The sequence below is a fragment of the Eptatretus burgeri genome, chromosome 9 (genome assembly GCF_056783735.1).
Source record: "Eptatretus burgeri isolate ZD-2024b chromosome 9, Ebu_testis_v1, whole genome shotgun sequence".
Taxonomy (NCBI): Eukaryota; Metazoa; Chordata; class Myxini; order Myxiniformes; family Myxinidae; genus Eptatretus; species Eptatretus burgeri.
The window spans coordinates 33,377,800-33,392,064 of NC_140969.1; the positions used below are offsets into that span (position 1 = coordinate 33,377,800).

A 14,265-nucleotide genomic window follows, 5' to 3' on the forward strand; every position below is an offset into this window, starting at 1 on the left:
TTCTCTGTCTGCTCGACGCTGGTCTGTTCTCTATCTGCTCGAGCGCTGGTTTGGTTCTCTGTCTGCTCGAGCCCTGGTTTGGTTCTCTGGTCTGCTCGACGCTGGTCTGGTTCTCTGCTCGAGCGCTAGTTTGGTTCTCTGTCTGCTCGACGCTGGTCTGGTTCTCTGTCTGCTCGACGCTGCTCTGGTTCTCTGTCTGCTTGACGCTGGTCTGGTTCTCTGTCTGCTTGACGCTGGTCTGGTTCTCTGTCTGCTTGACGCTGGTCTGGTTCTCTGTCTGCTCGACGCTGGTCTGGTTCTCTGTCTGCTCGACGCTGGTCTGGTTCTCTGTCTGCTCGACGCTGGTCTGGTTATCTGTCTGCTCGACGCTGGTCTGGTTCTCTGTCTGCTCGACGCTGGTCTGGTTCTCTGTCTGCTCGACGCTGGTCTGGTTCTCTGTCTGCTCGAGCGCTGGTTTGGTTCTCTGGTCTGCTCGAGCGCTGGTTTGGTTCTCTGGTCTGCTCGACGCTGGTCTGGTTCTCTGCTCGAGCGCTGGTTTGGTTCTCTGTCTGCTCGACGCTGGTCTGGTTCTCTGTTTGCTCGACGCTGGTCTGGTTCTCTGTCTGCTCGACGCTGGTCTGTTCTCTGTCTGCTCGAGCGCTGGTTTGGTTCTCTGTCTGCTCGAGCCCTGGTTTGGTTCTCTGGTCTGCTCGACGCTGGTCTGGTTCTCTGCTCGAGCGCTAGTTTGGTTCTCTGTCTGCTCGACGCTGGTCTGGTTCTCTGTCTGCTCGACGCTGCTCTGGTTCTCTGTCTGCTTGACGCTGGTCTGGTTCTCTGTCTGCTTGACGCTGGTCTGGTTCTCTGTCTGCTCGACGCTGGTCTGGTTCTCTGTCTGCTCGACGCTGGTCTGGTTCTCTGTCTGCTCGACGCTGGTCTGGTTCTCTGTCTGCTCGACGCTGGTCTGGTTCTCTGTCTGCTCGACGCTGGTCTGGTTCTCTGTCTGCTCGACGCTGGTCTGGTTCTCTGTCTGCTCGACGCTGGTCTGGTTCTCTGTCTGCTCGACGCTGGTCTGGTTCTCTGTCTGCTCGACGCTGGTCTGGTTCTCTGTCTGCTCGACGCTGGTCTGGTTCTCTGTCTGCTCGACGCTGGTCTGGTTCTCTGTCTGCTCGACGCTGCTCTGGTTCTCTGTCTGCTCGAGCGCTGGTTTTTGGTTCTCTGTCTGCTCGAGCGCTGGTTTTTGGTTCTCTGTCTGCTTGAGCGCTGGTCTGGTTCTCTGTATGCTCGAGCGCTGGTTTGGTTCTCTGGTCTGCTCGACGCTGGTCTAGTTCTCTATCTGCTCGAGTGCTGGTTTTTGGTTCTCTGTCTGCTCGAGCGCTGGTCTGGTTCTGTGTCTGCTCGAGCGCAAGTCTGGTTCTGTGTCTGCTCGAGCGCAAGTCTGGTTCTGTGTCTGCTCGAGCGCAAGTCTGGTTCTGTGTCTGCTCGAGCGCAAGTCTGGTTCTGTGTCTGCTCGAGCGCTGGTTTGGTTCTCTGGTCTGCTCGACGCTGGTCTGGTTCTCTGCTCGAGCGCTGGTTTGGTTCTCTGTCTGCTCGACGCTGGTCTGGTTCTCTGTTTGCTCGACGCTGGTCTGTTTCTCTGTCTGCTCGACGCTGGTCTGTTCTCTATCTGCTCGAGCGCTGGTTTGGTTCTCTGTCTGCTCGAGCCCTGGTTTGGTTCTCTGGTCTGCTCGACGCTGGTCTGGTTCTCTGCTCGAGCGCTAGTTTGGTTCTCTGTCTGCTCGACGCTGGTCTGGTTCTCTGTCTGCTCGACGCTGGTCTGGTTCTCTGTCTGCTCGACGCTGCTCTGGTTCTCTGTCTGCTTGACGCTGGTCTGGTTCTCTGTCTGCTCGACGCTGGTCTGGTTCTCTGTCTGCTCGACGCTGGTCTGGTTCTCTGTCTGCTCGACGCTGGTCTGGTTCTCTGTCTGCTCGACGCTGGTCTGGTTCTCTGTCTGCTCGACGCTGGTCTGGTTCTCTGTCTGCTCGACGCTGGTCTGGTTCTCTGTCTGCTCGACGCTGGTCTGGTTCTCTGTCTGCTCGACGCTGGTCTGGTTCTCTGTCTGCTCGAGCGCTGGTTTGGTTCTCTGGTCTGCTCGAGCGCTGGTTTGGTTCTCTGGTCTGCTCGACGCTGGTCTGGTTCTCTGCTCGAGCGCTGGTTTGGTTCTCTGTCTGCTCGACGCTGGTCTGGTTCTCTGTTTGCTCGACGCTGGTCTGGTTCTCTGTCTGCTCGACGCTGGTCTGTTCTCTGTCTGCTCGAGCGCTGGTTTGGTTCTCTGTCTGCTCGAGCCCTGGTTTGGTTCTCTGGTCTGCTCGACGCTGGTCTGGTTCTCTGCTCGAGCGCTAGTTTGGTTCTCTGTCTGCTCGACGCTGCTCTGGTTCTCTGTCTGCTTGACGCTGGTCTGGTTCTCTGTCTGCTTGACGCTGGTCTGGTTCTCTGTCTGCTTGACGCTGGTCTGGTTCTCTGTCTGCTTGACGCTGGTCTGGTTCTCTGTCTGCTCGACGCTGGTCTGGTTCTCTGTCTGCTCGACGCTGGTCTGGTTCTCTGTCTGCTCGACGCTGGTCTGGTTCTCTGTCTGCTCGACGCTGGTCTGGTTCTCTGTCTGCTCGACGCTGGTCTGGTTCTCTGTCTGCTCGACGCTGGTCTGGTTCTCTGTCTGCTCGACGCTGGTCTGGTTCTCTGTCTGCTCGACGCTGGTCTGGTTCTCTGTCTGCTCGACGCTGGTCTGGTTCTCTGTCTGCTCGACGCTGGTCTGGTTCTCTGTCTGCTCGACGCTGGTCTGGTTCTCTGTCTGCTCGACGCTGCTCTGGTTCTCTGTCTGCTCGAGCGCTGGTTTTTGGTTCTCTGTCTGCTCGAGCGCTGGTTTTTGGTTCTCTGTCTGCTTGAGCGCTGGTCTGGTTCTCTGTATGCTCGAGCGCTGGTTTGGTTCTCTGGTCTGCTCGACGCTGGTCTAGTTCTCTATCTGCTCGAGTGCTGGTTTTTGGTTCTCTGTCTGCTCGAGCGCTGGTCTGGTTCTGTGTCTGCTCGAGCGCAAGTCTGGTTCTGTGTCTGCTCGAGCGCAAGTCTGGTTCTGTGTCTGCTCGAGCGCAAGTCTGGTTCTGTGTCTGCTCGAGCGCAAGTCTGGTTCTGTGTCTGCTCGAGCGCTGGTCTGGTTCTGTGTCTGCTCGAGCGCTGGTCTGGTTCTGTGTCTGCTCGAGCGCTGGTCTGGTTCTGTGTCTGCTCGAGCGCTGGTCTGGTTCTGTGTCTGCTCGAGCGCTGGTCTGGTTCTGTCTGCTCGAGCGCTGGTCTGGTTCTGTCTGCTCGGGCGCTGGTCTGGTTCTGTGTCTGCTCGAGCGCTGGTCTGGTTCTGTCTGCTCGAGCGCTGGTCTGGTTCTCTGTCTGCTCGAGCGCTGGTTTGGTTCCCTGGTCTGCTCAACGCTGGTCTGGTTCTCTGTCTGCTCGACGCTGTTCTGGTTCTCTGTCTGCTCGAGTGCTGGTTTTTGGTTCTCTGGTCTGCTCTACGCTGGTCTGGTTCTCTGTCTGCTCGAGCGCTGTTTTTTGGTTCTCTGGTCTGCTCTACGCTGGTCTGGTTCTCTGTCTGCTCGAGCGCTGGTTTTTGGTTCTCTGGTCTGCTTGACGCTGGTCTGGCCTCATCTCGTCGCTGGCGCTGGTCTGCATCTGGCTGCCCTGGTCCGTCTTCTGGCGACCAGAGCTCCGGGAAGGGGTGGAAGTCCTGCCGCACGAACGCGGCCAGGTAGCCAGAGCCACGTTCTTGTCCCTCAGCTCGACTTCCCTCCGAGCTGAAGGAATAATAAAGACCTCAAGGTCCATCTCTCTTTCTGGGTATTTGTGTGTGCGTGTGTGTGTCTGTGGGCCCGTTTTTAAGTAGGAATTGCTAAGTGCTTTTTTTTAGCTGTACATGATTGCATTGCTTAGTGTGTTTAACTCTGCCCTTGAGTGCTTCCCCCGTTCCCCCCTATTGTAAATAAATACTTCTATTGTTGAATGTTTCAGCTCGTCTTTTTCCTTTCCATCATTGGTTTACCACGGTGCGTGTTGGGTGATTAAAAAGGCCGTTGCTGCTGTAAATGTACATTTGGTCCGGCGCGGCTCTGGTAACTCCGCTCGGTTACGCCGGATCCGAGCCGTTCCTGCGACTCGGATCGGACAGAGTCGGCCGAGGGTGTGGTTTCCCCAGTAGTTGGACGGCGTGAGTACTTAGGTAAATTGGAGTTAGACAAGTGGACCCTCCCTCATGCCACCGGAATATTGGCGACCACGGTCCTGTAAGGGACCCTTGCCTTTCGGAGTTCTCTGAGGAGGTACGATCTAGATTCCGGGTGTTCGGTGGAGCCGACTCTACTGCTCCATCTCGCTGTCATGCTCGCTGCCGATACCCAGCTCCACAACAATATTTCCCTTATATTCATTAATAACTAGGACAGTAAAGACTTTCGAGTTGAAGCCATTCTTGCTTCTTCCTAGTGAATAAAATGCAAGTACTGTCATCTGTAATAATAAACGTTGGTGTGTGTCAGTGTGTCAGTCATTGTGTCTCCTCCATAACTCCAAAACCATGAAAACTAGTGCCCCCTACTTTGCATCCGTACTCAGGGAACTCCAAGGGAGTGCATGGATGAAAACTGGGTGTTTGGGTAAATTTAAACGCCCCTTTTGAAAATAATTTAGGGAGTGCTCACCACAAAAAAACAAAATGTCTTACGAAGATGGCGACGCACCATCATGGTCAGTCCTCTGTCAGCTCATTGGGGTTTTAGGCCACCATTTTGTTTGGACTGCTCAACTGCCTTGTTTGGACTGCCTTGACTTGGAACAGGTCGCAATGGTTTCTTAACAATAAAGTGCTCAATTTATTTTTTCACTTTACTCATTCGTATCATCGAATGCCTGATCGTCATACTTATGAATTGCTGAGTACATCGCTTTTGGAAGTGTTGTAGTTTTCAAATTAGGAGCTTGGGGCGATTTGTTGCATTATATGATGTGATATTCCACGATTACCTCTCATGGACAATTTAAAGTATATAATCGAAATATGATTTCAGCTTTGAGGATCGGATATTGCGGACTAAATAAGTGTCAATTTGTAGTGAAATCTGAAAATGTTAAAAAATAAGCGATGTTTTTGTTTTTCCAGGTGTCAAATTACCAATCAGCTTGCTATAGCTCGCCAAGCTTGCCGTTCCTTATGAACTGGTTCATTGGAGTACTTAAAGTCACTTGCCAAGCGATCTTCAAGCTGCTTGGTTGTTTGTTTGAAAGCCATGGCAATACAGGGCAAAGTACCCGCTCTGTCACTGCAAAATACAATCAATTACAGATTGCAGACACTTGCCAGCATTTGTTTAATGTGGTGTATTTTGTGTCGTTTGTGTACTGGTGTGTTACATAATCTATATATTACTAAAACACTCATCTTGTATGTATATATGTATTATGTTCCGGAAATAGTCAAAACGATACACGATAGCACAAAAATTTTAGGGCCACCTTACTCACCATTCGCCTGTGGTGTGCAGTATCAAGTTTCGCTCAAATCGGGCAATGAAAATAATTATTAAAAAATCAATTCCCGATTCAGTCAAGTACTCTTCGGGAGTATTTGATGAATGCAAACAACCTCAGTTTGCTTTTGGTATATATAGTTTGCTGTTTGTGCTATACCGATACCTCGGTATAGTTTGCTGGAGCTATCTTTTTTTTTTCTTGAAATGATTTTTTTCATCAACCTGTCAGAACGGGAACCCAACGGGTTCACGGGTCATCTAGTTAATAAACAAAATGAGAACTGCCACTTTATAAGTGCTGGCACTGATGTTCAGGTCCAAAGGCATCCCGCTTTGATGCGACCCCACTTTGATTGGACACTTGACCCTGACCCATGGCATTTATTATTATTCAATTGAATTTAAAATGGGATTAAAATAAATTCAAATCAAAGGGTAGACCAACTTGTTGACCTTTGGCTCATGTTCTGTGCGGATAAACAAACAAACAAGAAAGATGTCACGTTTCGCATGATGCTTGCAAAATAAAAAAAAACAAATTTGACCTCAAAAATCATTGGTGGTTGAATTCAATGACCAAATATGCAACTCTTCTTCAAATTCCAAGTCAATTGGATGGAAATTGACAATTCCAGAAATTCAGCCTTTGTTGACCTTTTGGCTGATGTTGAACTCAAAAAGAATTGGTGGTTGAATTCAATGACCAAATGTGCAACAGCTCTTCAAATTTCAAGTCAATCAGATGAAAATTGAGGATTTTAGAAATCTCATCTAAGATGTTGACCTTTTGGTCGATGTTGACCTCAAAAATAATTGGGTGGTTGAATTCAGTGACAAAATATCAATCCTCTTCAAATTTCAAGTCAATCGGATGAAATTTAAGGATTTTGGAAATACCACCTAACTTGTTGACCTTTGGCCTATGTTGACTTATTGGTCTATGACTCTATGTTGACCTAAAAATATTAGGTGGTTGAATTCCATGACCAAATGTGCAACTTCAAATTTCACATCAATTGGATGAAAATTGAGAATTTTACAAATATGGCCTATGTTGACCTTTTCGCTAATGATGACCTTAAAAGTAATTGGTGCTTGAATTCAGTGACCTGATATGCAAATTCTGTTCAAATTTCTAGTCAATGGATGAAAATTGAGGATTTTAGAAATTTTACGAATTTGTTATCTTTTGGCCTATGTTGACCTTTTATTCTTTTGATCTCAAAAACAATAAGCTTCTTACTTTTGGCAAACTCTACCATGTGGTGAAGTTTCGTGAAGATTGGTTTAAAATTGTGACCTAAAGGCGATAAACATAACAAACAAGAAAAAGACGTGTAGAGCATGATACTTGCAAAATCCACTCCCTCTCCAAAGGTTGCCATGGATACATGAAATTGTCCATTTCATTGAGATTAAAATTTACAATCTTAATTAAAGCTTCAGGCCAATCGGATGAAAATTGATAATTTTTCAGATTGAAATTGATGATTTTAGAAGTTTGACCTTGAGTTGACCTTTGACCTTTTGATCTCAAAAATAGTTGCTTTCCCAATTCAGTGATGCAATATGCAATTGATGTTTAATTGTCAAAGTTGTCATTTTTTGATGTCGACGGATGAAAATTGACAATTTTTCAGATAAAAAATTATGATTGTAGAAGTTTGACGTTTAGTTGACCTTTTGATATCAAAATAGTTGGTTTCCCAATTCAGTGACGTAATATGCAAATCGTGCTCAAATTTCAAGTCAATCAGATGCAAAATGATGATTTTTAGAAATTTGACCTCAAGATAACCTTTGACCTTTGACCTCAAAATCAATAGGCTTCTCATTTGAGACCTCATCAACAAATTGGTAGTTTCATGACGATCTGTTTAGAATTGTGACCTGTCGGCGATAGACAGACAGACAGACGGACAAACACAGAACTAAAAAGGCACTCAGTGGAGCGCATACCTCCACCACGTAATTCCTGATCCACGAGAACATATCGGGCTAAATACATTTTTGAAATATCATGCTATACAGTACTATATCGCTTTTGGCCTGATCTCTCAATGCTGAAGAATCACCTTAAAAATGAAATAATTCTCATATCCAGATCTGGATTTGGATCTTCATCAACATTGAATAAATTTGTCCTTGCGACACACCCAACCTGTCCACCAAGTTTCGTCCGGATCCGTCCGCAACTTTGAGATATCCTGCACACAGACAAACAGACAGAAAGGGGTGAAAACATAACCTCCTTCACCTTCGGTGGTGGAGGTAATAACAAAATCGACTGACCAATATACCTGAAAAATATGCGATTTTGCAAGTAACAGACAAATGGACCCAAATGCAATATCCTCCCTTGTGTCGAGTGTAAAAATACAATGATCGATGTACAAAGTTCAGGCCCCGCCAGCTTGCATTGAGACCCGCGTTTTAGTGCGGTGCCTTAGGCGGTGGCTTGCCCGTGGAAAACGTTGTGCAGTTTTATTTTTTTTACACGTTTCCCCTTTTTTGTGCAATCTGCTTTCATTATATGACCTTCCACTTCCACATAGATAGATCCATATAAAACTAGAAAATGCAGTTAGTAGAGTGCATACCTCTGCCAGGCTGATTAGTTTATGTTTTGTATCCCACTGATAGGCTGGATCTGTTTTCAGACCTGAACTAAAATTTAATCGGCTTGTTCTTGACACCTAACCAACTCATCCACCAACTTTCGTCCGAATTCGTCCAGAGCCTTTTGAAATATAGTGCGACATATCGTTTTTGGCTCTATCTCTCAATGGTGAAGAATCATTAAAAAAAATTATAGTATCCGGATCTGGATCTTAACCAAAATCTCATCAATTGTCCTCGTCAGACACCCAACCTCTCCACCAAATTTCACCTGAATCTGTCGGATTTTTTTTGAGATATCCTGCACACAAACGAACAGACAGACGGGGGTGAAAACGTAACCTCCTTCCACCTCGGTAGCGGAGGTAAAAATTCAAAAATTTATTCAACTGTTTTGTTGCAATGCTTGCTCGAGTGCTTATGCCACTTGCCGAGTGCTCCACAAGCTTCACTTTCTAAAGCTTCAATTTCTAAAGCTTCAATCTCTAAACCGCAGCTCTGTTCTCCATGGGGACATCCCTGGGGGTTAAGGCCCTGTCACACCTTGACGATTTAGCCAGCGTATGCCTGACATATGCAAAATTTGGCTAAAACGCTGGCACATGTCGAATACATTATGGGTAAGTTTGTATACGTTAAGAGCACGCTGGCATATGTATTTGTATGCTGGCATACGTCGTAGTACGCCGAGGTGTTAGACAAATTTTCCATGCTTGAAATTTTTCGACGTATGCCAGCATATGACTCACACGTTCCGCATAATGCTGGCCATAAGTTGTAGGCACGTTACGCGATCGTTGACACATGTTACTTGCAAGTTACTCATAAGTCGAAACGCGTCGAGGTAATGTTTAGCGTACCCGAAACTTATTTCTAACCTATGAGTAACGTGTTGTAGGCACGCTACGTGATCGTTGACACACGTCCACACGCGTTACTTGTAAGTTACTCATAAGTCGAAACTCGTCAAGATAATGGTTAGCGTCAGTGTTCCGGACTCCCTGGTTTTTTTTTTTCTTTTCTTCTTCGGTATGACGGTGATGTTTACACTTCGATTTCTAGTGTGGTCACAATATAATTAATAGGCTGCCGCTCAACGATTTAAATCGTAACCGCACTAGAAATCGAAGTGTCAACATCACCGTCATACCGAAGAAAAAAAACAAACAAAAAAAACAAGGGAGTCTGGAACACTGACGCTAACCATTACATTGACGTGTTTCGACTTATGAGTAACGCATGTCGACGTGTGTCAACGATCGCGTAGCGTTCTTTCAACTTATGCCAGCGTATGCGGAATGTGTGTCGTATGTCGAGAAATTTTCAACATGCTGATAATTTCTCGACGTACTCGGCGTATGACGACATATGCCAGCGTACATCGACGTATCTCAGCGTACTACGACGTATGCCAGCGTGCTCTTAACTTATACAAAACTTACCCATAACGTATTCGACGTGTGCCAGCTTGGTTCGGCAAATTTTTCATACGTCGGCATACGCTGGCTAAAACGTCAAGGTGTGACAGCGGGTTCACACTTCGATGTCTAGTGCGGTTATGATTTGAATCGTCGAGCCGGAGCCTATGAATAGCCTACGCCACGTGATCGTCGGCGATACGCTACCACGCTATGCTTAAGTTAGACTATCGTTGGGCATAGGTTGTGAACGCCGACAACACGCTCGGCATTCGTTGGTATAAGTTATCTATATGTGATTAAAACGTTCTGTGTACGTTACTAATACGTTATGCATACGTCCAACACGTTATTATATGCCCAAGACTTAAAAATAACATCAATAGTTCAGCGTATGCCAGCGTTTTACATACATATTGAGACCTTGCCATACGCTGGCTAAAACGTCAAGGTGTGACAGGGCCTTTAGCAAGGGAAAATAATTTAGATGATTAGATTGAGTAAAGCAACGGGACAAGTGAAATGCGGGTTCAAAGAGAATTGAAAAAAGTTTTCAATGGCTGCAAAGCAATGACTCCCCACCACCATGATGCTCCGGATCCGGAGGATGGCCAAGAGGTACATACACTCGGTCTAATCTGTTTAGCCTGTGTTTGAATCGCGACCCAGCGAGGTATATACTGTCATATCGGTGTTTCGCAGGCCTTCTCTCTCTCTCCACTCCTAACCCCCCCTCTTTCTCTCCCCTCTCTTTCTCTCTCCTCCCCTCTTCGCTCCCCCCTGTCCTCACTCCCTCCCCTCTCTTCCCCCCTACTCTCACTCCTCTACCCTCCTCCCACCTTGCTCCGTCATCCACCTCACTCTCCTCTCTCCTTTCTTTCTTTCTCCTCTCCTGCTCTCCCACTCCTCTCTCCCTCCCTCCCCCCTCTTACTCTCTCCCCCCACCTCTCTTAATATTCCCGTCGGCGAAGCAACAGGTTGTATTTGGTAGTTATTAATAAAGCAAGGACTGACCATATATGAATGTGCTGTTTGTGCACTTGGAATCCCCATAAACCATTGACCATGTGGCCCACTGTAGGCACCCTTCAAAAAGTGGTTCCGAAATTGTCAGATCTGATCTAGACATATCGCGTGCTTTTGACACGGTCTGGCACCCTGCCCTGCTCACCAAACTCTCCTCCTATGGTATCCAAGGCCATCTCCACTTATGGCCCATGGACTTCCTCTCCTGTCGCAGTCAAAGTGTGGCCCTAAATGGAGTTCTGTCATCCCCTCTTCCTGTCCAGGTTGGAGTTCCTCAAGGGAGTGTTTTCATCAATGATCTCTCTGACTGGAAAATCCTCTTTATCTCTTTGCTGATGACTCCACACTCTGCTGTACCATCTGTCATCCCTCAGACCGGCAAGCAGCAGCTTCTTCGCTCTCTGCAGATCTGGATAAAATCACAAACTGGTCCAACACATGGAACATGTCTTTCAATCCGGACAAATCTCACACTCACGATGTCTCTCTGAAAGGACCGTTTGGCAAATCAACCCCATCCACTTTCTCAACAATCCTCTGGAAGAAGTCCTTTCTTTCAAGCTTTCGTGCTCACCATCTGCCATGATCTTTCCTGGGAAAGCCACATTTTCAACCTGGCCTCCAAAACCAGTTGCCGACTGGGAATCCTCCATCATGCAAAGTCCTTCCTCGGCCCACCTGAGCTCCTGACCACATACAAAGCTTTCATCCGCAGCCTGATTGAGTACTGTTCTCCCTTCTGGGCTGGTGCTCCTGTCTCCCATCTTTCTCGGCTTCACACTGTGGAAACAAAGGCATTTCGGATCATTGGCATCTCCCGTGATGAGGCTGAGTCTTTGGGTCTTTTACTCTCTCTCACTCCAGGCAGGTCGGTGGTCTTTCTGTCTTCTACCGTTTCCTCTCTGGTCTCACCCCCCCCCCCCGCTGTGTCTGCAATTTGTCCCCACCATATTTCCGCAGGGCGCTCAAGGTCTGCCAACAACCCCCTTCTGGTAAAACTATGAAAATCATGAATCACTGCTCACCTTCACTCTTTGAGTCCTCTTTTTTTTTCCCACCTTTGGTATAAACTCCCTCACTCTGTTTAATCCCAATCTTCCCTCCAGGCCTTCAAAACAGCTGTTCACCACCAGCTGTTCACCGGTGTTCTTTTCGATTTGTCATTGTAAGGTAAGCAAGGGCGTCGATCCAAGCCAATTTCAGGGGGTGAGTGAAGACTGTGGAAGAAAGTAGCCGAGAAGCGATTGAATTGTTTTGAGAGAGACAGAGACAGAATGTGTTGAGGTGAGTGATGGAGATGGGATAGCGAGGAAGTAGGAGAAGAGGAAGGCCGAAGACTAAATGAAAGGAAGCGGTGGTGAGTGAACAGCTGTCTTGAAGACCTGGAGGGAAGAATAACATTGAAGAGAATGTGAGTCACTTCCACAGGCAGGAAAAAAAGAGGAACAAATGAGTGGAAGTGAGCAGTGTTCTTAGATTTAGATTGTTTCACCAAAAAGGGGTTGATGATGGACCATGTGGACCCTGCAGGAATCCGGGGGGTGGACAGGGCAAAGCACATAAAGAGCAGAGGGTGCAAGGCTAGAAAGGGGGCGTAGAAGACAGAGACCACTGACTTGTCTGCGATGGCGAAGTGGTGGATCCAAAGAAGTGTCATGTGCAGGAACATAGACCCCATAGACACTTTAGACCTGTCCACCCGTTAAACCCCTTTAGAGCCACACCTCACAAACATCTATCACATCTTGCCATATAAGAACTATACCTTTTCAGCAAGTAATGTGCAATCTCCACCCACCAGGGACTGAGTGGAACAGAAACTTAATAGTGGCTCACTGAATTGGTTCACCAATGAAGAACCTGGAAGCAGATTGTTTATTTGGATTTCACAAGTATTGTGCTCTGCATGACATCTTTTTTGTTTGTATCTTGATACGTGATGTTTTGATCACAATGCGCTAACTGGAAAAGAATTTCAATCTCCCTCTTGAAAAATGCCATTATATTTTGTGTCAGTTGTGCTTTCATGGGTGATATTGTCAAACAATAAAAATAATAATTTTCAGATGATGGAGGTCCAGACATTGAATGAAACTGTGGAGTCATTTACTGACAATTTTTCTGCATTACTCAATGATGTCATAACAAAGGTAAGTTATTGTTTCATTGCTCATATAAATATGCTTATATTAATATAAATTACTCGTATAAATATATGTGTTCATTATCTGATGAGGTTGTATGATATTAAAAATGCTGCTTAATTTCATGATGTAATAGCTCTTTTTGACTTTTCTTTTTATGCCTCCACTGGCTAAGTTGCTGGAGGCATTATGTTGTCGGGTTGTCTGTCCATGCGAATATTCTCTTTTCTCTGCAACCGCTTATCTGATTGACAAGAAATTTTCACCATTGATGCGACTTCTCATGTAGAATGTTTTTATGATGACTCTGACATCATAGTTCATGTGGAAAAAATAAAATCTTTTGGACCTTTGTGTATCCGAAACCACTCCATGGAAAAAATAAAAATTTGGTACGTGTGCAGTACTCCCCATGGGAAACAAGTGTGATTTGTTTTGAAACATGTGATACATGGCTTTGTTATGATGTCATAATTGCTTTATGTCAAACACTTTATCCGATTAGTATGAAAATTTTTGAGGGTCATCTCGGGCTAAATTGTAATTGGCAAAAAAAATTGATGACGTCATCGGTCACGTGGTTCAGTAGTCGTATTGTTTTAAACATAAAACCTTCAAAAATCTTGTTCTCCATAACGGCTGAACAGATCGAGGCGAAACATTACAGGTATGATCGCCTATCCATGAGGAACAAAAGTTCTCCATGTATGACGTCACATCGTTTGGCAGCTATGATTTTTTGAAGAACATACATTTTAAAATCTTCCACAGAACGGCTTCACAGATCGTAGGGAAACTTCACTAATATGTTCCCCAAGCCTTCGGGATACCAGGATGTTCACAAATAATTATTAGGTCATAATTACTTAATATTTCAAATCTGGTTTCAGGATTTAAATCAGACTTGGTTCAAGTGTGTACAATGATGTAATTATTTTGGCAAAGGCACACTGGCAACGTCGTGACATCGACTTGAGAGTTGTGCCAAAAATGAACTCGGCAGCACAGCACGCAAAGTCGATCTTAACTACAGTTCAGATATTTAGCAAGACGATAGGAAGATTCTCCGTCCATCTTGTATTTGCATGGGCTTTCAGAGATGCTTTCAACTTGATGGAGATTAGGTGACTGAAATTAGCCCATTAGGTGACTGTGTGGTTAATAAGCTGTGGTTTGGGTTCTTCTTCTGCGAAGTAGATCAGACAGAGCTTGGAAAAGTGCTTATTCAAATGGACGCCCTCGCTCTGTGGTTATTGTTGAAGACCCACCGAACACAATTTCTCAGGATCAATGTGAAGGTGGTCCAATTTGGCATCTGGTGTAGAAAACGTGACAAGTGGTGTCCTGATGTGTCGATGTATTCTGGATCTCTGACATGCTGTGCAGGTTCTGGACAAGTCTAACGTCACCATTTACTCCCTGCCAGACAAAACACTGAGTCAGTAAATGTTGAGTTGCTCTGATGCCAGGGTAAGACAAATTGTGTAGAGTGTCAAAAAGTGCACGTGGATACTCGCTAGGGACGTAAGGACGAGGATC

The 14,265-nt window shown here is 46.2% G+C and overlaps 1 protein-coding gene across 1 annotated transcript in view; it reads left to right on the plus strand.

Annotated features, from left to right (window-relative positions):
• The window catches only part of LOC147019866 (uncharacterized), a 254,067-nt gene that overhangs the window by 167,980 nt on the left and 71,822 nt on the right, over nucleotides 1-14,265 (plus strand). Inside the window, exon 21 of the mRNA XM_085894648.1 lies at nucleotides 12,649-12,732. The gene's annotated coding sequence lies outside the window, so the exon portion shown is untranslated. The remainder of the gene's footprint in view (nucleotides 1-12,648; nucleotides 12,733-14,265) is intronic.